This window comes from Pseudophryne corroboree, chromosome 3 (assembly GCF_028390025.1).
Source record: "Pseudophryne corroboree isolate aPseCor3 chromosome 3, aPseCor3.hap2, whole genome shotgun sequence".
In the NCBI taxonomy this organism is placed as follows: domain Eukaryota; kingdom Metazoa; phylum Chordata; class Amphibia; order Anura; family Myobatrachidae; genus Pseudophryne; species Pseudophryne corroboree.
Genome location: NC_086446.1, coordinates 441,645,621 through 441,667,851, shown reverse-complemented (window position 1 = coordinate 441,667,851; position 22,231 = coordinate 441,645,621). Strand labels below are relative to the sequence as shown.

The 22,231-nt window shown below is 46.8% G+C and overlaps 24 non-coding genes across 24 annotated transcripts; 10 read left to right on the top strand and 14 right to left on the bottom strand.

Moving 5' to 3' along the window:
• Positions 1 to 242: 242 nt before the first annotated feature.
• TRNAK-CUU (transfer RNA lysine (anticodon CUU)) lies at positions 243 to 315 on the bottom strand. The gene has a single exon. It is a non-coding gene; the product is annotated as a tRNA-Lys (tRNA).
• Positions 316 to 1,354: 1,039 nt separating this feature from the next.
• Positions 1,355 to 1,427, bottom strand: TRNAK-UUU (transfer RNA lysine (anticodon UUU)). Its single transcript has one exon. It is a non-coding gene; the product is annotated as a tRNA-Lys (tRNA).
• A 107-nt stretch (positions 1,428 to 1,534) lies between these two features.
• On the top strand, positions 1,535 to 1,605 carry TRNAG-GCC (transfer RNA glycine (anticodon GCC)). Its single transcript has one exon. It is a non-coding gene; the product is annotated as a tRNA-Gly (tRNA).
• Positions 1,606 to 3,202: 1,597 nt separating this feature from the next.
• Positions 3,203 to 3,275, bottom strand: TRNAK-CUU (transfer RNA lysine (anticodon CUU)). Its single transcript has one exon. It is a non-coding gene; the product is annotated as a tRNA-Lys (tRNA).
• A 1,588-nt stretch (positions 3,276 to 4,863) lies between these two features.
• TRNAG-GCC (transfer RNA glycine (anticodon GCC)) lies at positions 4,864 to 4,934 on the top strand. The gene has a single exon. It is a non-coding gene; the product is annotated as a tRNA-Gly (tRNA).
• An 861-nt stretch (positions 4,935 to 5,795) lies between these two features.
• On the bottom strand, positions 5,796 to 5,868 carry TRNAK-CUU (transfer RNA lysine (anticodon CUU)). Its single transcript has one exon. It is a non-coding gene; the product is annotated as a tRNA-Lys (tRNA).
• A 107-nt stretch (positions 5,869 to 5,975) lies between these two features.
• On the top strand, positions 5,976 to 6,046 carry TRNAG-GCC (transfer RNA glycine (anticodon GCC)). The gene has a single exon. It is a non-coding gene; the product is annotated as a tRNA-Gly (tRNA).
• An 861-nt stretch (positions 6,047 to 6,907) lies between these two features.
• TRNAK-CUU (transfer RNA lysine (anticodon CUU)) lies at positions 6,908 to 6,980 on the bottom strand. Its single transcript has one exon. It is a non-coding gene; the product is annotated as a tRNA-Lys (tRNA).
• A 472-nt stretch (positions 6,981 to 7,452) lies between these two features.
• TRNAG-GCC (transfer RNA glycine (anticodon GCC)) lies at positions 7,453 to 7,523 on the top strand. The gene has a single exon. It is a non-coding gene; the product is annotated as a tRNA-Gly (tRNA).
• Positions 7,524 to 8,384: 861 nt separating this feature from the next.
• Positions 8,385 to 8,457, bottom strand: TRNAK-CUU (transfer RNA lysine (anticodon CUU)). The gene has a single exon. It is a non-coding gene; the product is annotated as a tRNA-Lys (tRNA).
• A 299-nt stretch (positions 8,458 to 8,756) lies between these two features.
• Positions 8,757 to 8,829, bottom strand: TRNAE-CUC (transfer RNA glutamic acid (anticodon CUC)). Its single transcript has one exon. It is a non-coding gene; the product is annotated as a tRNA-Glu (tRNA).
• A 667-nt stretch (positions 8,830 to 9,496) lies between these two features.
• TRNAK-CUU (transfer RNA lysine (anticodon CUU)) lies at positions 9,497 to 9,569 on the bottom strand. The gene has a single exon. It is a non-coding gene; the product is annotated as a tRNA-Lys (tRNA).
• A 1,786-nt stretch (positions 9,570 to 11,355) lies between these two features.
• Positions 11,356 to 11,428, bottom strand: TRNAK-CUU (transfer RNA lysine (anticodon CUU)). Its single transcript has one exon. It is a non-coding gene; the product is annotated as a tRNA-Lys (tRNA).
• A 1,039-nt stretch (positions 11,429 to 12,467) lies between these two features.
• TRNAK-CUU (transfer RNA lysine (anticodon CUU)) lies at positions 12,468 to 12,540 on the bottom strand. The gene has a single exon. It is a non-coding gene; the product is annotated as a tRNA-Lys (tRNA).
• Positions 12,541 to 12,837: 297 nt separating this feature from the next.
• On the bottom strand, positions 12,838 to 12,910 carry TRNAK-CUU (transfer RNA lysine (anticodon CUU)). Its single transcript has one exon. It is a non-coding gene; the product is annotated as a tRNA-Lys (tRNA).
• Positions 12,911 to 13,017: 107 nt separating this feature from the next.
• On the top strand, positions 13,018 to 13,088 carry TRNAG-GCC (transfer RNA glycine (anticodon GCC)). The gene has a single exon. It is a non-coding gene; the product is annotated as a tRNA-Gly (tRNA).
• Positions 13,089 to 14,320: 1,232 nt separating this feature from the next.
• Positions 14,321 to 14,393, bottom strand: TRNAK-CUU (transfer RNA lysine (anticodon CUU)). Its single transcript has one exon. It is a non-coding gene; the product is annotated as a tRNA-Lys (tRNA).
• A 107-nt stretch (positions 14,394 to 14,500) lies between these two features.
• Positions 14,501 to 14,571, top strand: TRNAG-GCC (transfer RNA glycine (anticodon GCC)). Its single transcript has one exon. It is a non-coding gene; the product is annotated as a tRNA-Gly (tRNA).
• Positions 14,572 to 16,353: 1,782 nt separating this feature from the next.
• Positions 16,354 to 16,424, top strand: TRNAG-GCC (transfer RNA glycine (anticodon GCC)). The gene has a single exon. It is a non-coding gene; the product is annotated as a tRNA-Gly (tRNA).
• Positions 16,425 to 17,824: 1,400 nt separating this feature from the next.
• TRNAG-GCC (transfer RNA glycine (anticodon GCC)) lies at positions 17,825 to 17,895 on the top strand. The gene has a single exon. It is a non-coding gene; the product is annotated as a tRNA-Gly (tRNA).
• Positions 17,896 to 20,236: 2,341 nt separating this feature from the next.
• TRNAK-CUU (transfer RNA lysine (anticodon CUU)) lies at positions 20,237 to 20,309 on the bottom strand. Its single transcript has one exon. It is a non-coding gene; the product is annotated as a tRNA-Lys (tRNA).
• A 107-nt stretch (positions 20,310 to 20,416) lies between these two features.
• On the top strand, positions 20,417 to 20,487 carry TRNAG-GCC (transfer RNA glycine (anticodon GCC)). Its single transcript has one exon. It is a non-coding gene; the product is annotated as a tRNA-Gly (tRNA).
• An 861-nt stretch (positions 20,488 to 21,348) lies between these two features.
• TRNAK-CUU (transfer RNA lysine (anticodon CUU)) lies at positions 21,349 to 21,421 on the bottom strand. Its single transcript has one exon. It is a non-coding gene; the product is annotated as a tRNA-Lys (tRNA).
• A 472-nt stretch (positions 21,422 to 21,893) lies between these two features.
• TRNAG-GCC (transfer RNA glycine (anticodon GCC)) lies at positions 21,894 to 21,964 on the top strand. The gene has a single exon. It is a non-coding gene; the product is annotated as a tRNA-Gly (tRNA).
• The last annotated feature ends 267 nt before the right edge of the window (positions 21,965 to 22,231 follow it).

Here is a 22,231-nt window from a genome sequence, read left to right as displayed (position 1 = left end):
TTGTTTTATACACTAAAGTACATGAGTAAGTGTAAAATTAGGCATCTGTGGAGCATTGGTGGTTAAGTGGTAGAATTCTCGCCTGCCACGCGTGAGGCCCGGAATCGATTCCCGGCCAATGCAGTCCTGAGTTTTTGCTGATATGGCAGTGTATTTTGTGAAAGTGAGGACAGCCATTTGCGCTGTTGTGGTGCAAGTATACAGTGTTCCACATACAATGGTACAGGAAAAGAAAAAACATCCGCCCAACGTGGGGCTTGAACCCACAACCCTGAGATTAAGAGTCTCATACTCTACCGACTGAGCTAGCCAGGCTTGGTTGAGAATGTATGGAGGTGACGGCAAGGCAAGGCATCCTGACACTCCTGCTTTGTTTCATACACTAAAGTACACGAGTAAGTGTAAAATTAAGTATCTGTGGAGCATTGGTGGTTCAGTGGTAGAATTTTCGCCTGCCACACGGGATGCCCGGGTTCGATTCCCGGCAAATGCAGTCCTGAGTTTTTGCTGATATGGCAGTGCATTTTGTGAAAGTGAGGACAGCCATTTGCGCTGTGGTGGTGCAAGTTGACAGTGTTCCACATACAATGGTACAGGAAAATAAAAAAAACATCCGCCCAATGTGGGGCTCGAACCCACGACCCTGAGATTAAGAGTCTCATGCTTTACCGACTAAGTTAGCAATGTTTGGTAACCGAGGAGTTGTGGTGATGGCAAGGCAAGGCATCCTGACTCTCCTGCTTTGTTTTGTACACTAAAGTACATGAGTAAGTCTAAAATTAAGCATCTGTGGATCATTGGTGGTTCAGTGGTAGAAATCTAGCCGGCCACGTGGGAGGCCGGGTTCAATTCCCGGTCAATACATTCCAGAGTTTTTGCTGATAGGGCAGTGCATTTTGTGAAAGTGAGGACAGCCATTTGCGCTGTGGTGATGCAAGTATACACTGTTCCACATACAATTGTACAGGAAAAGAAAAAAACAACTGCCCAACATGGAGCTCAAATACATGACCCTAAGATTAATAGTCTTATGCTCTAGCGACTGTGCTAGTCGGGCTTGGTTACGTAGGCTTGGAGGTGATGGCAAGGCAAGGCATCCTGACACTCCTGCTTTGTTTTATACACTAAAGTACATGAGTAAGTGTAAAATTAGGCATCTGTGGAGTATTGGTGGTTCAGTGGTAGATTTCTCGCCTGCCACGCGTGAGGCCCGGAATCGATTCCCGGCCAAAGCAGTCCTGAGTTTTTGCTGATATGGCAGTGTATTTTGTGAAAGTGAGGACAGCCATTTGCGCTGTTGTGGTGCAAGTATACAGTGTTCCACATACAATGGTACAGGAAAAGAAAAAACATCCGCCCAACGTGGGGATCGAACCCACGACCCTGAGATTAAAAGTCTCATGCTCTACCGACTGAGCTAGCCAGCCTTGGGTGAGAATGTATGGAGATGATGGCAAGGCAAGGCATCCTGACACTCCTGCTTTGTTTCATATACTAAAGTACACGAGAAAGTGTAAAATTAAGTACCTGTGGATCATTGGTGGTTCAGTGGTAGAATTCTCGCCTGCCACGCGGGAGGCCTGGGTTCGATTCCCGGCCAATGCAGTCCTCAGTTTTTGCTGATATGGTAGTGCATTTTGTGAAAGTGAGGACAGCCATTTGCGCTGTGGTGGTGCAAGTTGACAGTGTTCCACATACAATGGTACAGGAAAAGAAAAAAAACATCCGCCCAATGTGGGGCTCGAACCCACGACCCTGAGATTAAGAGTCTCATGCTTTACCGACTGAGTTAGCAATACTTGGTAACTGAGGAGTTGTGGTGATGGCAAGGCAAAGCATCCTGACTCTCCTGCTTTGTTGTGTACACTAAAGTACATGAGTAAGTCTAAAATTAAGCATCTGTGGATCATTGGTGGTTCAGTGGTAGAAATCTAGCCGGCCACGTGGGAGGCCGGGTTCAATTCCCGGTCAATTCATTCCTCAGTTTTTGCTGATAGGGCAGTGCATTTTGTGAAAGTGAGGACAGCCATTTGCGCTGTGGTGATGCAAGTATACACTGTTCCACATACAATGGTACAGGAAGAGAAAAAAACAACTGCCCAACATGGAGCTCAAATACATGACCCTAAGATTAATAGTCTTATGCTCTAGCGACTGTGCTAGTCGGGCTTGGTTACGTAGGCTTGGAGGTGATGGCAAGGCATCCTGACACTCCTGCTTTGTTTTATACACTAAAGTACATGAGTAAGTGTAAAATTAGGCATCTGTGGAGCATTGGTGGTTCAGTGGTAGAATTCTCGCCTGCCACGCGTGAGGCCCGGAATCGATTCCCGGCCAATGCAGTCCTGAGTTTTTGCTGATATGACAATGTATTTTGTGAAAGTGAGGACAGCCATTTTTGCTGTGGTGGTGCAAGTACACAGTGTTCCACATACAATGGTACAGGAAAAGAAAAAACATCCGCCTAACGTGGGGCTTGAACCCACAACCCTGAGATTAAGAGTCTTATGCTTTACCGACTAAGTTAGTAATGCTTGGTAACCGAGGAGTTGTGGTGATGGCAAGGCAAGGCATCCTGACTCTCCTGCTTTGTTTTGTACACTAAAGTACATAAGTAAGTCTAAAATTAAGCATCTGTGGATCATTGGTGGTTCAGTGGTAGAAATCTAGCCGGCCACGTGGGAGGCCGGGTTTAATTCCCGGTCAATACATTCCTGAGTTTTTTCTGATAGGGCAGTGCATTTTGTGAAAGTGAGGACAGCCATTTGCGCTGTGGTGATGCAAGTATACACTGTTCCACATACAATGATACAGGAAGAGAAAAAAACAACTGCCCAACATGGAGCTCAAATACATGACCCTAAGATTAATAGTCTTATGCTCTAGCGACTGTGCTAGTCGGGCTTGGTTACGTAGGCTTGGAGGTGATGGCAAGGCAAGGCATCCTGACACTCCTGCTTTGTTTTATACACTAAAGTACATGAGTAAGTGAAAAAATAAGGCATCTGTGGAGCATTGGTGGTTCATTGGTAGACTTCTCGCCTGCCACGCGTGAGGCCCAGAATCGATTCCCGGCCAACGCAGTCCTGAGTTTTTGCTGATATGGCAGTGTATTTTGTGAAAGTGAGGACAGCCATTTGCGCTGTTGTGGTGCAAGTATACAGTGTTTCACATACAATGGTACAGGAAAAGAAAAAACACCCGCCCAACGTGGGGCTCGAACCCACGACCCTGAGATTAAGAGTCTCATGCTCTACCGACTGAGCTAGCCAGGCTTGGTTGAGAATGTATGGAGGTGATGGCAAGGCAAGGCATACTGACACTCCTGCTTTGTTTCATACACTAAAGTACACGAGTAAGTGTAAAATTAAGTACCTGTGGAGCATTGGTGGTACAGTGGTAGAATTCTCGCCTGCCACGCAGGGGGCCCGGGTTCGATTCCCGGCCAATGCAGTCCTCAGTTTTTGCTGATATGGCAGTGCATTTTGTAAAAATGAGGACAGCCATTTGCGCTGTGGTGGTGCAAGTTGACAGTGTTCCACATACAATGGTACAGGAAAAGAAAAAACATCCGCCCAATGTGGGGCTCGTACCCATGACCCTGAGATTAAAAGTCTCATGCTCTACCGACTGAGCTAGCCAGCCTTGGTTGAGAATGTATGGAGGTGATGGCAAGGCAAGGCATCCTGACACTCCTGCTTTGTTTCATACACTAAAGTACACGAGTAAGTGTAAAATTAAGTATCTGTGGAGCATTGGTGGTTCAGTGGTAGAATTCTCGCCTGCCACGTGGGAGGCCTGTGTTCGATTCCCGGCCAATGCAGTCCTCAGTTTTTGCTGATATGGCAGTGCATTTTGTGAAAGTGAGGACAGCCATTTGCGCTGTGGTGGTGCAAGTTGACAGTGTTCCACATACAATGGTACAGGAAAAGAAAAAAAACATCCGCCCAATGTGGGGCTCGAACCCACGACCCTGAGATTAAGAGTCTCATGCTTTACCGACTGAGTTAGCAATGCTTGGTAACCGAGGAGTTGTGGTGATGGCAAGGCAAAGCATCCTGACTCTCCTGCTTTGTTGTGTACACTAAAGTACATGAGTAAGTCTAAAATTAAGCATCTGTGGATCATTGGTGGTTCAGTGGTAGAAATCTAGCCGGCCACGTGGGAGGCCGGGTTCAATTCCCGGTCAATACATTCCAGAGTTTTTGCTGATAGGGCAGTGCATTTTGTGAAAGTGAGGACAGCCATTTGCGCTGTGGTGATGCAAGTATACACTGTTCCACATACAATGGTACAGGAAGAGAAAAAAACAACTGCCCAACATGGAGCTCAAATACATGACTCTAAGATTAATAGTCTTATGCTCTAGCGACTGTGCTAGTCGGGCTTGGTTACGTAGGCTTGGAGGTGATGGCAAGGCAAGGCATCCTGACACTCCTGCTTTGTTTTATACACTAAAGTACATGAGTAAGTGTAAAATTAGGCATCTGTGGAGTATTGGTGGTTCAGTGGTAGAATTCTCGCCTGCCACGCGTGAGGCCTGGAATCGATTCCCGGCCAAAGCAGTCCTGAGTTTTTGCTGATATGGCAGTGTATTTTGTGAAAGTGAGGACAGCCATTTGCGCTGTGGTGGTGCAAGTATACAGTGTTCCACATACAATGGTACAGGAAAAGAAAAAACATCCGCCCAACGTGGGGCTCGAACCCACGACCCTGAGATTAAAAGTCTCATTCTCTACCGACTGAGCTAGCCAGCCTTGGTTGAGAATGTATGGAGGTGATGGCAAGGCAAGGCATCCTGACACTCCTGCTTTGTTTCATACACTAAAGTACACGAGTAAGTGTAAAATTAAGTACCTGTGAGCATTGGTGGTTCAGTGGTAGAATTCTCGCCTGCCACGCGGGAGGCCCGGGTTCGATTCCCGGCCAATGCAGTCCTCAGTTTTCCTCATATGGCAGTGCATTTTTGTGAAAGTGAGGACAGCCATTTGCGCTGTGGTGGTGCAAGTTGACAGTGTTCCACATACAATGGTACAGGAAAAGAAAAAAAACATCCGCCCAATGTGGGGCTCGAACCCACGACCCTGAGATTAAGAGTCTCATGCTTTACCGACTGAGTTAGCAATGCTTGGTAACCGAGGAGTTGTGGTGATGGCAAGGCAAAGCATCCTGACTCTCCTGCTTTGTTGTGTACACTAAAGTACATGAGTAAGTCTAAAATTAAGCATCTGTGGATCATTGGTGGTTCAGTGGTAGAAATCTAGCCGGCCACGTGGGAGGCCGGGTTCAATTCCCGGTCAATACATTCCTGAGTTTTTGCTGATAGGGCAGTGCATTTTGTGAAAGTGAGGACAGCCATTTGCGCTGTGGTAATGCAAGTATACACTGTTCCACATATAATGGTACAGGAAGAGAAAAAAACAACTGCCCAACATGGAGCTCAAATACATGACCCTAAGATTAATAGTCTTATGCTCTAGCGACTGTGCTAGTCGGGCTTGGTTACGTAGGCTTGGAGGTGATGGCAAGGCAAGGCATCCTGACACTCCTGCTTTGTTTTATACACTAAAGTACATGAGTAAGTGTAAAATTAGGCATCTGTGGAGCATTGGTGGTTCAGTGGTAGAATTCTCGCCAGCCACGCGTGAGGCCCAGAATCGATTCCCGGCCAATGCAGTAATGAGTTTTTGCTGATATGGCAGTGTATTTTGTGAAAGTGAGGACAACCATTTGCGCTGTTGTGGTGCAAGTATACAGTGTTCCACATACAATGGTACAGGAAAAGAAAAAACATCCGCCCAATGTGGGGCTCGAACCCACGACCCTGAGATTAAGAGTCTCATGCTCTACCGACTGAGCTAGCCAGGTTTGGTTGAGAATGTATGGAGGTGATGGCAAGGCAAGGCATCCTGACACTCCTGCTTTGTTTCATACACTAAAGTACACGAGTAAGTGTAAAATTAAGTATCTGTGGAGCATTGGTGGTTCAGTGGTAGAATTCTCGCCTGCCACGCGGGAGGCCTGGGTTCGATTCCCGGCCAATGCAGTCCTGAGTTTTTGCTGATATGGCAGTGCATTTTGTGAAAGTGAGGACAGCCATTTGCGCTGTGGTGGTGCAAGTTGACAGTGTTCCACATACAATGGTACAGGAAAAGAAAAAAAACATCTGCCCAATGTGGGGCTCGAACCCAAGACCCTGAGATTAAGAGTCTCATGCTTTACCGACTGAGTTAGCAATGCTTGGTAACCGAGGAGTTGTGGTGATGGCAAGGCAAGGAATCCTGACTCTCCTGCTTTGTTTTGTACACTAAAGTACATGAGTAAGTCTAAAATTAAGCATCTGTGGATCATTGGTGGTTCAGTGGTAGAAATCTAGCCGGCCACGTGGGAGGCCGGGTTCAATTCCCGGTCAATACATTCCTGAGTTTTTGCTGATAGGGCAGTGCATTTTGTGAAAGTGAGGACAGCCATTTGCGCTGTGGTGATGCAAGTATACACTGTTCCACATACAATGGTACAGGAAAAGAAAAAAACAACTGCCCAACATGGAGCTCAAATACATGACCCTAAGATTAATAGTCTTATGCTCTAGCGACTGTGCTAGTCGGGCTTGGTTATGTAGACTTGGAGGTGATGGCAAGGCAAGGCATCCTGACACTCCTGCTTTGTTTTATACACTAAAGTACATGAGTAAGTGTAAAATTAGGCATCTGTGGAGCATTGGTGGTTCAGTGGTAGAATTCTCGCCTGCCACGCGTGTGGCCCGGAATCGATTCCCGGCCAATGCAGTCTTGAAATTTTGCTGATATGGCAGTGTATTTTGTGAAAGTGAGGACAGCCATTTGCGCTGTTGTGGTGCAAGTATACAGTGTTCCACATACAATGGTACAGAAAAAGAAAAAACATCCGCCCAACGTGGGGCTCGAACCCACGACCCTGAGATTAAGAGTCTCATGCTCTACCGACTGAGCTAGCCAGGCTTGGGTGAGAATGTATGGAGGTGATGGCAAGGCAAGGCATCCTGACACTCCTGCTTTGTTTCATACACTAAAGTACATGAGTAAGTGTAAAATTAAGTATCTGCGGAGCATTGGTGGTACAGTGGTAGAATTCTCGTCTGCCACGCGGGGGGTCCGGGTTCGATTCCTGGCCAATGCAGTCCTGAGTTTTTGCTGATATGGCAGGGTATTTTGTGAAAGTGAGGACAGCCATTTCCGCTGTGGTGGTGTAAGAATACATTGTTCCACATACAATGGTACAGGAAAAGAAAAAACATCCGCCCAACGTGGGGCTCTTACCCACGACCCTGAGATTAAGAGTCTCATGCTCTACCGACTGAGCTAGCCAGGCATGGTTGAGTATGTATGGAGGTGATGGCAAGGCATCCTGACACTCCTGCTTTGTTTCATACACTAAAGTTCACGAGTAAGTGTAAAATTAAGTATCTGTGGAGCATTGGTGGTTCAGTGGTAGAATTCTCGCCTGCCACGCGGGAGGCCCGGGTTCGATTTCCGGCCAATGCAGTCCAGAATTTTTGCTGATATGGCAGTGCATTTTGTGAAAGTGAGGACAGCCATTTGCGCTGTGGTGGTGCAAGTTGACAGTGTTCCACATACAATGGTACAGTAAAAGAAAAAAAACATCCGCCCAATGTGGGGCTCGAACCCACGACCCTGAGATTAAGAGTCTCATGCTTTACCGACTGAGTTAGCAATGCTTGGTAACCGAGGAGTTGTGGTGATGGCAAGGCAAGGCATCCTGACTCTCCTGCTTTGTTTTGTACACTAAAGTACATGAGTAAGTCTAAAATTAAGCATCTGTGGATCATTGGTGGTTCAGTGGTAGAAATCTAGCCGGCCACGTGGGAGGCCGGGTTCAATTCCCGGTCAATACATTCCTGAGTTTTTGCTGATAGGGCAGTGCATTTTGTGAAAGTGAGGACAGCCATTTGCGCTGTGGTGATGCAAGTATACACTGTTCCACATACAATGGTACAGGAAGAGAAAAAAACAACTGCCCAACATGGAGCTCAAATACATGACCCTAGGATTAATAGTCTTATGCTCTAGCGACTGTGCTAGTCGGGCTTGGTTACGTAGGCTTGGAGGTGATGGCAAGGCAAGGCATCCTGACACTCCTGCTTTGTTTTATACACTAAAGTACATGAGTAAGTTTAAAATTAGGCATCTAGGGAGCATTGGTGGTTCAGTGGTAGAATTCTCGCCTGCCACGCGTGAGGCCCGGAATCGATTCCAGGACAATGCAGTCCTGAGTTTTTGCTGATATGGCAGTGTATTTTGTGAAAGTGAGGACAGCCATTTGCGCTGTGGTGGTGCAAGTATACAGTGTTCCTCATACAATGGTACAGGAAAAGAAAAAACATCCGCCCAACGTGGGGCTCGAACCCACGACACTGAGATTAAGAGTCTCATGCTCTACCGACTGAGCTAGCCAGGCTTGGTTGAGAATGTATGGAGGTGATGGCAAGGCAAGGTATCCTGACACTCCTGCTTTATTTCATACACTAAAGTACACGAGTAAGTGTAAAATTAAGTATCTGTGGAGCATTGGTGGTTCAGTGGTAGAATTCTCGCCTGCCACGCGTGAGGCCCGGAATCGATTCCCGGCCAATGCAGTCCTGAGTTTTTGCTGATATGGCAGTGCATTTTGTGAAAGTGAGAACAGCCATTTGCGCTGTGGTGGTGCAAGTTGACAGTGTTCCACATACAATGGTACAGGAAAAGAAAAAAAACATCCGCCCAATGTGGGGCTCGAACCCACGACCCTGAGATTGAGAGTCTCATGCTTTACCGACTGAGTTAGCAATGCTTGGTAACCGAGGAGTTGTGGTGATGGCAAGGCAAGGCATCCTGACTCTCCTGCTTTGTTTTGTACACTAAAGTACATGAGTAAGTCTAAAATTAAGCGTCTGTGGATCATTGGTGGTTCAGTGGTAGAAATCTAGCCGGCCACGTGGGAGGCCGGGTTCAATTCCCGGTCAATACATTCCTGAGTTTTTGCTGATAGGGCAGTGCATTTTGTGAAAGTGAGGACAGCCATTTGCGCTGTGGTGATGCAAGTATACACTGTTCCACATACAATGGTACAGGAAGAGAAAAAAACAACTGCCCAACATGGAGCTCAAATACATGACCCTAAGATTAATAGTCTTATGCTCTAGCGACTGTGCTAGTCAGGCTTGGTTACGTAGGCTTGGAAGTGATGGCAAGGCAAGGCATCCTGACACTCCTGCTTTGTTTTATACACTAAAGTACATGAGTAAGTGTAAAATTAGGCATCTGTGGAGCATTGGTGGTTCAGTGGTAGAATTCTCGCCTGCCACGCGTGAGGCCCGGAATCGATTCCCGGCCAATGCAGTCCTGAGTTTTTGCTGATATGGCAGTGTATTTTGTGAAAGGGAGGACAGCCATTTGCGCTGTGGTGGTGCAAGTATACAGTGTTCCACATACAATGGTACAGGAAAAGAAAAAACATCCACCTAATGTGGGGCTCGAACCCACGACCCTGAGATTAAGAGTCTCATGCTCTACCAACTGAGCTAGCCAAGCTTGGTTGCGAATGCATGGAGGTGATGGCAAGGCAAGGCAAGGCATCCTGACACTCCTGCTTTGTTTCATACACTAAAGTACACGAGTTAGTGTAAAATTAAGTATCTGTGGAGCTTTGGTGGTTCAGTGGTAGAATTCTCGCCTGCCACGCGGGAGGCCCAGGTTCCATTCCCGGCCAATGCAGTCCTGAGTTTTTGCTGATATGGCAGTGCATTTTGTGAAAGTGAGGACAGCCATTTGCGCTGTGGTGGTGCAAGTTGACAGTGTTCCACATACAATGGTACAGGAAAAGAAAAAAATCATCCACCCAATGTGGGGCTCGAACCCACGACCCTGAGATTGAGAGTCTCATGCTTTACCGACTGAGTTAGCAATGCTTGGTAACCGAGGAGTTGTGGTGATGGCAAGGCAAGGCATCCTGACTCTCCTGCTTTGTTTTGTACACTAAAGTACATGAGTAAGTCTAAAATTAAGCGTCTGTGGATCATTGGTGGTTCAGTGGTAGAAATCTAGCCGGCCACGTGGGAGGCCGGGTTCAATTCCCGGTCAATACATTCCTGAGTTTTTGCTGATAGGGCAGTACATTTTGTGAAAGTGAGGACAGCCATTTGCGCTGTGGTGATGCAAGTATACACTGTTCCACATACAATGGTACAGGAAGAGAAAAAAACAACTGCCCAACATGGAGCTCAAATACATGACCCTAAGATTAATAGTCTTATGCTCTAGCGACTGTGCTAGTCAGGCTTGGTTACGTAGGCTTGGAGGTGATGGCAAGGCAAGGCATCCTGACACTCCTGCTTTGTTTTATACACTAAAGTACATAAGTAAGTGTAAAATTAGGCATCTGTGGAGCATTGGTGCTTCAGTGGTAGAATTCTCGCCTGCCACGCGTGAGGCCCGGAATCGATTCCCGGCCAATGCAGTCCTGAGTTTTTGCTGATATGGCAGTGTATTTTGTGAAAGGGAGGACAGCCATTTGCGCTGTGGTGGTGCAAGTTGACAGTGTTCCACATACAATGGTACAGGAAAAGAAAAAAAACATCCGCCCAATGTGGGGCTCGAACCCACGACACTGAGATTAAGAGTCTCATGCTTTACCGACTGAGTTAGCAATGCTTGGTAACCGAGGAGTTGTGGTGATGGCAAGGCAAGGCATCCTGACTCTCCTGCTTTGTTTTGTACACTAAAGTACATGAGTAAGTCTAAAATTAAGCGTCTGTGGATCATTGGTGGTTCAGTGGTAGAAATCTAGCCGGCCACGTGGGAGGCCGGGTTCAATTCCCGGTCAATACATTCCTGAGTTTTTGCTGATAGGGCAGTGCATTTTGTGAAAGTGAGGACAGCCATTTGCGCTGTGGTGATGCAAGTATACACTGTTCCACATACAATGGTACAGGAAGAGAAAAAAACAACTGCCCAACATGGAGCTCAAATACATGACCCTAAGATTAATAGTCTTATGCTCTAGCGACTGTGCTAGTCGGGCTTGGTTACGTAGGCTTGGAGGTGATGGCAAGGCAAGGCATCCTGACACTCCTGCTTTGTTTTATACACTAAAGTACATGAGTAAGTGTAAAATTAGGCATCTGTGGAGCATTGGTGGTTCAGTGGTAGAATTCTCGCCTGCCACGCGTGAGGCCCGGAATCGATTCCAGGACAATGCAGTCCTGAGTTTTTGCTGATATGGCAGTGTATTTTGTGAAAGTGAGGACAGCCATTTGCGCTGTGGTGGTGCAAGTATACAGTGTTCCACATACAATGGTACAGGAAAAGAAAAAACATCCGCCCAACGTGGGGCTCGAACCCACGACACTGAGATTAAGAGTCTCATGCTCTACCGACTGAGCTAGCCAGGCTTGGTTGAGAATGTATGGAGGTGATGGCAAGGCAAGGCATCCTGACACTCCTGCTTTATTTCATACACTAAAGTACATGAGTAAGTGTAAAATTAAGTATCTGCGGAGCATTGGTGGTACAGTGGTAGAATTCTCGCCTGCCACGCGGGAGGCCCGGGTTCGATTTCCGGCCAATGCAGTCCTGAATTTTTGCTGATATGGCAGTGCATTTTGTGAAAGTGAGGACAGCCATTTGCGCTGTGGTGGTGCAAGTTGACAGTGTTCCACATACAATGGTACAGTAAAAGAAAAAAAACATCCGCCCAATGTGGGGCTCGAACCCACGACCCTGAGATTAAGAGTCTCATGTTTTACCGACTGAGTTAGCAATGCTTGGTAACCGAGGAGTTGTGGTGATGGCAAGGCAAGGCATCCTGACTCTCCTGCTTTGTTTTGTACACTAAAGTACATGAGTAAGTCTAAAATTAAGCATCTGTGGATCATTGGTGGTTCAGTGGTAGAAATCTAGCCGGCCACGTGGGAGGCCGGGTTCAATTCCCGGTCAATACATTCCTGAGTTTTTGCTGATAGGGCAGTGCATTTTGTGAAAGTGAGGACAGCCATTTGCGCTGTGGTGATGCAAGTATACACTGTTCCACATACAATGGTACAGGAAGAGAAAAAAACAACTGCCCAACATGGAGCTCAAATACATGACCCTAAGATTAATAGTCTTATGCTCTAGCGACTGTGCTAGTCGGGCTTGGTTACGTAGGCTTGGAAGTGATGGCAAGGCAAGGCATCCTGACACTCCTGCTTTGTTTTATACACTAAAGTACATGAGTAAGTGTAAAATTAGGCATCTGTGGAGCATTGGTGGTTCAGTGGTAGAATTCTCGCCTGCCACGCGTGAGGCCCGGAATCGATTCACGGCCAATGCAGTCCTGAGTTTTTGCTGATATGGCAGTGTATTTTGTGAAAGTGAGGACAGCCATTTGCGCTGTGGTGGTGCAAGTTGACAGTGTTCCACATACAATGGTACAGGAAAAGAAAAAACATCCGCCCAACGTTGGGATCGAACCTACAACCCTGAGATTAAGAGTCTCATGCTCTACCGACTGAGCTAGCCAGGCTTGGTTGAGAATGTATGGAGGTGATGGCAAGGCAAGGCATCCTGACACTCCTGCTTTGTTTCATACACTAAAGTACACGAGTAAGTGTAAAATTAAGTATCTGTGGAGCATTGGTGGTTCAGTGGTAGAATTCTCGCCTGCCACGCGTGAGGCCCGGAATCGATTCCCGGCCAATGCAGTCCTGAGTTTTTGCTGATATGGCAGTGTATTTTGTGAAAGTGAGGACAGCCATTTGCGCTGTGGTGGTGCAAGTTGACAGTGTTCCACATACAATGGTACAGGAAAAGAAAAAACATCTGCCCAACGTTGGGATCGAACCTACAACCCTGAGATTAAGAGTCTCATGCTCTACCGACTGAGCTAGCCAGGCTTGGTTGAGAATGTATGGAGGTGATGGCAAGGCAAGGCATCCTGACACTCCTGCTTTGTTTCATACACTAAAGTACACGAGTAAGTGTAAAATTAAGTATCTGTGGAGCATTGGTGGTTCAGTGGTAGAATTCTCGCCTGCCACGTGGGAGGCCCGGGTTCGATTTCCGGCCAATGCAGTCCTGAATTTTTGCTGATATGGCAATGCATTTTGTGAAAGTGAGGACAGACATTTGCGCTGTGGTGGTGCAAGTTGACAGTGTTCCACATACAATGGTACAGGAAAAGAAAAAAAACATCCGCCCAATGTGGGGCTCGAACCCACGACCCTAAAATTAAGAGTCTCATGCTTTACCGACTGAGTTAGCAATGCTTGGTAACCGAGGAGTTGTGGTGATGGCAAGGCAAGGCATCCTGACTCTCCTGCTTTGTTTTGTACACTAAAGTACATGAGTAAGTCTAAAATTAAGCATCTGTGGATCATTGGTGGTTCAGTGGTAGAAATCTAGCCGGCCACGTGGGAGGCAGGGTTCAATTCCCGGTCAATACATTCCTGAGTTTTTGCTGATAGGGCAGTGCATTTTGTGAAAGTGAGGACAGCCATTTGCGCTGTGGTGATGCAAGTATACACTGTTCCACATACAATGGTACAGGAAGAGAAAAAAACAACTGCCCAACATGGAGCTCAAATACATGACCCTAAGATTAATAGTCTTATGCTCTAGCGACTGTGCTAGTCGGGCTTGGTTACGTAGGCTTGGAGGTGATGGCAAGGCAAGGCATCCTGACACTCCTGCTTTGTTTTATACACTAAAGTACATGAGTAAGTGTAAAATTAGGCATCTGTGGAGCATTGGTGGTTCAGTGGTAGAATTCTCGCCTGCCACGCGTGAGGCCCGGAATCGATTCCCGGCCAATGCAGTCCTGAGTTTTTGCTGATATGGCAGGGCATTTTGTGAAAGTGAGAACAGCCATTTGCGCTGTGGTGGTGCAAGTTGACAGTGTTCCACATACAATGGTACAGGAAAAGAAAAAAAACATCCGCCCAATGTGGGGCTCGAACCCACGACTCTGAGATTAAGAGTCTCATGCTTTACCGACTGAGTTAGCAATGCTTGGTAACCGAGGAGTTGTGGTGATGGCAAGGCAAGGCATCCTGACTCTCCTGCTTTGTTTCATACACTAAAGTACACGAGTAAGTGTAAAATTAAGTACCTGTGGAGCATTGGTGGTTCAGTGGTAGAATTCTCGCCTGCCATGCATGAGGCCCGGAATCGATTCCCGGCCAATGCAGTCCTGAGTTTTTGCTGATATGGCAGTGTATTTTGTGAAAGTGAGGACAGCCATTTGCGCTGTGGTGGTGCAAGTATACAGTGTTCCACATACAATGGTACAGGAAAAAAAAAACATCCGCCTAACGTGGGGCTCGAACCCACGACCCTGAGATTAAGAGTCTCATGCTCTACCGACTGAGCTAGCCAGGATTGGATGCGAATGTAAGAAGGTGATGGAAAGGCAAGGCATCCTGACACTCCTGCTTTGTTTCATACACTAAAGTACACGAGTAAGTGTAAAATTAAGTACCTGTGGAGCATTGGTGGTTCAGTGGTAGAATTCTCGCCTGCCACGCGGGAGGCCCGGGTTTGATTCCCGCCCAATGCAGTCCTGAGTTTTTGCTGATATGGCAGTGCATTTTGTGAAAGTGAGGACAGCCATTTGTGCTGTGGTGGTGCAAGTTGACAGTGTTCCACATACAATGGTACAGGAAAAGAAAAAAAACATCCGCCCAATGTGGGGCTCGAACCCACGACCCTGAGATTAAGAGTCTCATGCTTTACCGACTGAGTTAGCAATGCTTGGTAACCGAGGAGTTGTGGTGATGGCAAGGCAAGGCCTCCTGACTCTCCTGCTTTGTTTTGTACACTAAAGTACATGAGTAAGTCTAAAATTAAGCATCTGTGGATCTTTGGTGGTTCAGTGGTAGAAATCTAGCCGGCCACGTGGGAGGCCGGGTTCAATTCCCGGTCAATACATTCCTGAGTTTTTGCTGATAGGGCAGTGCATTTTGTGAAAGTGAGGACAGCCATTTGCGCTGTGGTGATGCAAGTATACACTGTTCCACATACAATGGTACAGGAAGAGAAAAAAACAACTGCCCAACATGGAGCTCAAATACATGACCCTAAGATTAATAGTCTTATGCTCTAGCGACTGTGCTAGTCGGGCTTGGTTACGTAGGCTTGGAGGTGATGGCAAGGCAAGGCATCCTGACACTCCTGCTTTGTTTCATACACTAAAGTACACGAGTAAGTGTAAAATTAAGTATCTGTGGAGCATTGGTGGTTCAGTGGTAGAATTCTCGCCTGCCACGCGTGAGGCCCGGGTTCGATTTCCGGCCATTGCAGTCCTGAATTTTTGCTGATATGGCAGTGCATTTTGTGAAAGTGAGGACAGCCATTTGCGCTGTGGTGGTGCAAGTTGACAGTGTTCCACATACAATGGTACAGGAAAAGAAAAAAAACATCCGCCCAATGTGGGGCTCGAACCCACGACCCTGAGATTAAGAGTCTCATGCTTTACCGACTGAGTTAGCAATGCTTGGTAACCGAGGAGTTGTGGTGATGGCAAGGCAAGGCATCCTGACTCTCCTGCTTTGTTTTGTACACTAAAGTACATGAGTAAGTCTAAAATTAAGCATCTGTGGATCATTGGTGGTTCAGTGGTAGAAATCTAGCCGGCCACGTGGGAGGCCGGGTTCAATTCCCGGTCAATACATTCCTGAGTTTTTGCTGATAGGGCAGTGCATTTTGTGAAAGTGAGGACAGCCATTTGCGCTGTGGTGATGCAAGTATACACTGTTCCACATACAATGGTACAGGAAGAGAAAAAAACAACTGCCCAACATGGAGCTCAAATACATGACCCTAAGATTAATAGTCTTATACTCTAGCGACTGTGCTAGTCGGGCTTGGTTACGTAGGCTTGGAGGTGATGGCAAGGCAAGGCATCCTGACACTCCTGCTTTGTTTTATACACTAAAGTACATGAGTAAGTGTAAAATTAGGCATCTGTGGAGTATTGGTGGTTCAGTGGTAGAATTCTCGCCTGCCACGCGTGAGGCGTGGAATCGATTCCCGGCCAAAGCAGTCCTGAGTTTTTGCTGATATGGCAGTGTATTTTGTGAAAGTGAGGACAGCCATTTGCGCTGTGGTGGTGCAAGTATACAGTGTTCCACATACAATGGTACAGGAAAAGAAAAAACATCCGCCCAACGTGGGGCTCGAACCCACGACCCTGAGATTAAAAGTCTCATTCTCTACCGACTGAGCTAGCCAGCCTTGGTTGAGAATGTATGGAGGTGATGGCAAGGCAAGGCATCCTGACACTCCTGCTTTGTTTCATACACTAAAGTACACGAGTAAGTGTAAAATTAAGTACCTGTGAGCATTGGTGGTTCAGTGGTAGAATTCTCGCCTGCCACGCGGGAGGCCCGGGTTCGATTCCCGGCCAATGCAGTCCTCAGTTTTCCTCATATGGCAGTGCATTTTTGTGAAAGTGAGGACAGCCATTTGCGCTGTGGTGGTGCAAGTTGACAGTGTTCCACATACAATGGTACAGGAAAAGAAAAAAAACATCCGCCTAATGTGGGGCTCGAACCCACGACCCTGAGATTAAGAGTCTCATGCTTTACCGACTGAGTTAGCAATGCTTGGTAACCGAGGAGTTGTGGTGATGGCAAGGCAAAGCATCCTGACTCTCCTGCTTTGTTGTGTACACTAAAGTACATGAGTAAGTCTAAAATTAAGCATCTGTGGTTCAGTGGTAGAAATCTAGCCGGCCACGTGGGAGGCCGGGTTCAATTCCCGGTCAATACATTCCTGAGTTTTTGCTGATAGGGCAGTGCATTTTGTGAAAGTGAGGACAGCCATTTGCGCTGTGGTGATGCAAGTATACACTGTTCCACATACAATGGTACAGGAAGAGAAAAAAACAACTGCCCAACATGGAGCTCAAATACATGACCCTAAGATTAATAGTCTTATGCTCTAGCGACTGTGCTAGTCGGGCTTGGTTACGTAGGCTTGGAGGTGATGGCAAGGCAAGGCATCCTGACACTCCTGCTTTGTTTTATACACTAAAGTACATGAGTAAGTGTAAAATTAGGCATCTGTGGAGCACTGGTGGTTCAGTGGTAGAATTCTCGCCTGCCACGCGTGAGGCCTGGAATCGATTCCCGGCCAATGCAGTCCTGAGTTTTTGCTGATATGGCAGTGTATTTTGTGAAAGTGAGGACAGCCATTTTTGATGTGGTGGTGCAAGTACACAGTGTTCCACATACAATGGTACAGGAAAAGAAAAAACATCCGCCTAGCGTGGGGCTTGAACCCACAACCCTGAGATTAAGAGTCTTATGCTTTACCGACTAAGTTAGCAATGCTTGGTAACCGAGGAGTTGTGGTGATGGCAAGGCAAGGCATCCTGACTCTCCTGCTTTGTTTTGTACACTAAAGTACATGAGTAAGTCTAAAATTAAGCATCTGTGGATCATTGGTGGTTCAGTGGTAGAAATCTAGCCGGCCCTGTGGGAGGCCGGGTTTAATTCCCGGTCAATACATTCCTGAGTTTTTGCTGATAGGGCAGTGCATTTTGTGAAAGTGAGGACAGCCATTTGCGCTGTGGTGATGCAAGTATACACTGTTCCACATACAATGATACAGGAAGAGAAAAAAACAACTGCCCAACATGGAGCTCAAATACATGACCCTAAGATTAATAGTCTTATGCTCTAGCGACTGTGCTAGTCGGGCATGGTTACGTAGGCTTGGAGGTGATGGCAAGGCAAGGCATCCTGACACTCCTGCTTTGTTTTATACACTAAAGTACACGAGTAAGTGTAAAATTAGGCATCTGTGGAGCATTGGTGGTTCAGTGGTAGAATTCTCGCCTGCCACGCGGGTGGCCCGGGTTCGATTCCCGGCCAATGCAGTTCTCAGTTTTTGCTGATATGGCAGTGCATTTTGTGAAAGTGAGGACAGCCATTTGCGCTGTGGTGGTGCAAGTTGACAGTGTTCCACATACAATGGTACAGGAAAAGAAAAAAAACATCCGCCCAATGTGGGGCTCGAACCCACGACCCTGAGATTAAGAGTTTCATGCTTTACCGACTGAGTTAGCAATGCTTGGTAACCGAGGAGTTGTGGTGATGGCAAGGCAAAGCATCCTGACTCTCCTGCTTTGTTGTGTACACTAAAGTACATGAGTAAGTCTAAAATTAAGTATCTGTGGATCATTGGTGGTTCAGTGGTAGAAATCTAGCCGGCCACGTGGGAGGCCGGGTTCAATTCCCGGTCAATACATTCCTGAGTTTTTGCTGATAGGGCAGTGCATTTTGTGAAAGTGAGGACAGCCATTTGCGCTGTGGTAATGCAAGTATACACTGTTCCACATACAATGGTACAGGAAGAGAAAAAAACAACTGCCCAACATGGAGCTCAAATACATGACCCTAAGATTAATAGTCTTATGCTCTAGCGACTGTGCTAGTCGGGCTTGGTTACGTAGGCTTGGAGGTGATGGCAAGGCAAGGCATCCTGACACTCCTGCTTTGTTTTATACACTAAAGTACATGAGTAAGTGTAAAATTAGGCATCTGTGGAGCATTGGTGGTTCAGTGGTAGAATTCTCGCCTGCCACGCGTGAGGCCCGGAATCGATTCCCGGCCAATGCAGTCCTGAGTTTTTGCTGATATGGCAGTGTATTTTGTGAAAGTGAGGACAGCCATTTTTGCTGTGGTGGTGCAAGTACACAGTGTTCCACATACAATGGTACAGGAAAAGAAAAAACATCCGCCTAACGTGGGGCTTGAACCCACAACCCTGAGATTAAGATTCTTATGCTTTACCGACTAAGTTAGCAATGCTTGGTAACCGATGAGTTGTGGTGAGGGCAAGGCAAGGCATCCTGACTCTCCTGCTTTGTTTTGTACACTAAAGTACATGAGTAAGTCTAAAATTAATCATCTGTGGATCATTGGTGGTTCAGTGGTAGAAATCTAGCCGGCCACGTGGGAGGCCGGGTTCAATTCCCGGTCAATACATTCCTGAGTTTTTGCTGATAGGGCAGTGCATTTTGTGAAAGTGAGGACAGCCATTTGCGCTGTGGTGATGCAAGTATACACTGTTCCACATATAATGATACAGGATGAGAAAAAAACAACTGCCCAACATGGAGCTCAAATACATGACCCTAAGATTAATAGTCTTATGCTCTAGCGACTGTGCTAGTCGGGCTTGGTTACGTAGGCTTGGAGGTGATGGCAAGGCAAGGCATCCTGACACTCCTGCTTTGTTTTATACACTAAAGTACATGAGTAAGTGTAAAATTAGGCATCTGTGGAGCATTGGTGGTTCAGTGGTAGAATTCTCGCCTGCCACGCGTGAGGCCCGGAATCGATTCCCGGCCAATGCAGTCCTGAGTTTTTGCTGATATGGCGGTGTATTTTGTGAAAGTGAGGACAGCCATTTTTGCTGTGGTGGTGCAAGTACACAGTGTTCCACATACAATGGTACAGGAAAAGAAAAAACATCCGCCTAACGTGGGGCTTGAACCCACAACCCTGAGATTAAGATTCTTATGCTTTACCGACTAAGTTAGCAATGCTTGGTAACCGATGAGTTGTGGTGAGGGCAAGGCAAGGCATCCTGACTCTCCTGCTTTGTTTTGTACACTAAAGTACATGAGTAAGTCTAAAATTAATCATCTGTGGATCATTGGTGGTTCAGTGGTAGAAATCTAGCCGGCCACGTGGGAGGCCGGGTTCAATTCCCGGTCAATACATTCCTGAGTTTTTGCTGATAGGGCAGTGCATTTTGTGAAAGTGAGGACAGCCATTTGCGCTGTGGTGATGCAAGTATACACTGTTCCACATATAATGATACAGGAAGAGAAAAAAACAACTGCCCAACATGGAGCTCAAATACATGACCCTAAGATTAATAGTCTTATGCTCTAGCGACTGTGCTAGTCGGGCTTGGTTACGTAGGCTTGGAGGTGATGGCAAGGCAAGGCATCCTGACACTCCTGCTTTGTTTTATACACTAAAGTACATGAGTAAGTGTAAAATTAGGCATCTGTGGAGCATTGGTGGTTCAGTGGTAGAATTCTCGCCAGCCACGCGTGAGGCCCAGAATCGATTCCCGGCCAATGCAGTAATGAGTTTTTGCTGATATGGCAGTGTATTTTGTGAAAGTGAGGACAACCATTTGCGCTGTTGTGGTGCAAGTATACAGTGTTCCACATACAATGGTACAGGAAAAGAAAAAACATCCGCCCAATGTGGGGCTCGAACCCACGACCCTGAGATTAAGAGTCTCATGCTCTACCGACTGAGCTAGCCAGGTTTGGTTGAGAATGTATGGAGGTGATGGCAAGGCAAGGCATCCTGACACTCCTGCTTTGTTTCATACACTAAAGTACACGAGTAAGTGTAAAATTAAGTATCTGTGGAGCATTGGTGGTTCAGTGGTAGAATTCTCGCCTGCCACGCGGGAGGCCTGGGTTCGATTCCCGGCCAATGCAGTCCTGAGTTTTTGCTGATATGGCAGTGCATTTTGTGAAAGTGAGGACAGCCATTTGCGCTGTGGTGGTGCAAGTTGACAGTGTTCCACATACAATGGTACAGGAAAAAAAAAAAAACATCTGCCCAATGTGGGGCTCGAACCCAAGACCCTGAGATTAAGAGTCTCATGCTTTACCGACTGAGTTAGCAATGCTTGGTAACCGAGGAGTTGTGGTGATGGCAAGGCAAGGAATCCTGACTCTCCTGCTTTGTTTTGTACACTAAAGTACATGAGTAAGTCTAAAATTAAGCATCTGTGGATCATTGGTGGTTCAGTGGTAGAAATCTAGCCGGCCACGTGGGAGGCCGGGTTCAATTCCCGGTCAATACATTCCTGAGTTTTTGCTGATAGGGCAGTGCATTTTGTGAAAGTGAGGACAGCCATTTGCGCTGTGGTGATGCAAGTATACACTGTTCCACATACAATGGTACAGGAAAAGAAAAAAACAACTGCCCAACATGGAGCTCAAATACATGACCCTAAGATTAATAGTCTTATGCTCTAGCGACTGTGCTAGTCGGGCTTGGTTATGTAGACTTGGAGGTGATGGCAAGGCAAGGCATCCTGACACTCCTGCTTTGTTTTATACACTAAAGTACATGAGTAAGTGTAAAATTAGGCATCTGTGGAGCATTGGTGGTTCAGTGGTAGAATTCTCGCCTGCCACGCGTGTGGCCCGGAATCGATTCCCGGCCAATGCAGTCTTGAAATTTTGCTGATATGGCAGTGTATTTTGTGAAAGTGAGGACAGCCATTTGCGCTGTTGTGGTGCAAGTATACAGTGTTCCACATACAATGGTACAGAAAAAGAAAAAACATCTGCCCAACGTGGGGCTCGAACCCACGACCCTGAGATTAAGAGTCTCATGCTCTACCGACTGAGCTAGCCAGGCTTGGGTGAGAATGTATGGAGGTGATGGCAAGGCAAGGCATCCTGACACTCCTGCTTTGTTTCATACACTAAAGTACATGAGTAAGTGTAAAATTAAGTATCTGTGGAGCATTGGTGGTACAGTGGTAGAATTCTCGTCTGCCACGCGGGGGGTCCGGGTTCGATTCCTGGCCAATGCAGTCCTGAGTTTTTGCTGATATGGCAGGGTATTTTGTGAAAGTGAGGACAGCCATTTCCGCTGTGGTGGTGTAAGAATACATTGTTCCACATACAATGGTACAGGAAAAGAAAAAACATCCGCCCAACGTGGGGCTCTTACCCACGACCCTGAGATTAAGAGTCTCATGCTCTACCGACTGAGCTAGCCAGGCATGGTTGAGTATGTATGGAGGTGATGGCAAGGCATCCTGACACTCCTGCTTTGTTTCATACACTAAAGTTCACGAGTAAGTGTAAAATTAAGTATCTGTGGAGCATTGGTGGTTCAGTGGTAGAATTCTCGCCTGCCACGCGGGAGGCCCGGGTTCGATTTCCGGCCAATGCAGTCCAGAATTTTTGCTGATATGGCAGTGCATTTTGTGAAAGTGAGGACAGCCATATGCGCTGTGGTGGTGCAAGTTGACAGTGTTCCACATACAATGGTACAGTAAAAGAAAAAAAACATCCGCCCAATGTGGGGCTCGAACCCACGACCCTGAGATTAAGAGTCTCATGCTTTACCGACTGAGTTAGCAATGCTTGGTAACCGAGGAGTTGTGGTGATGGCAAGGCAAGGCATCCTGACTCTCCTGCTTTGTTTTGTACACTAAAG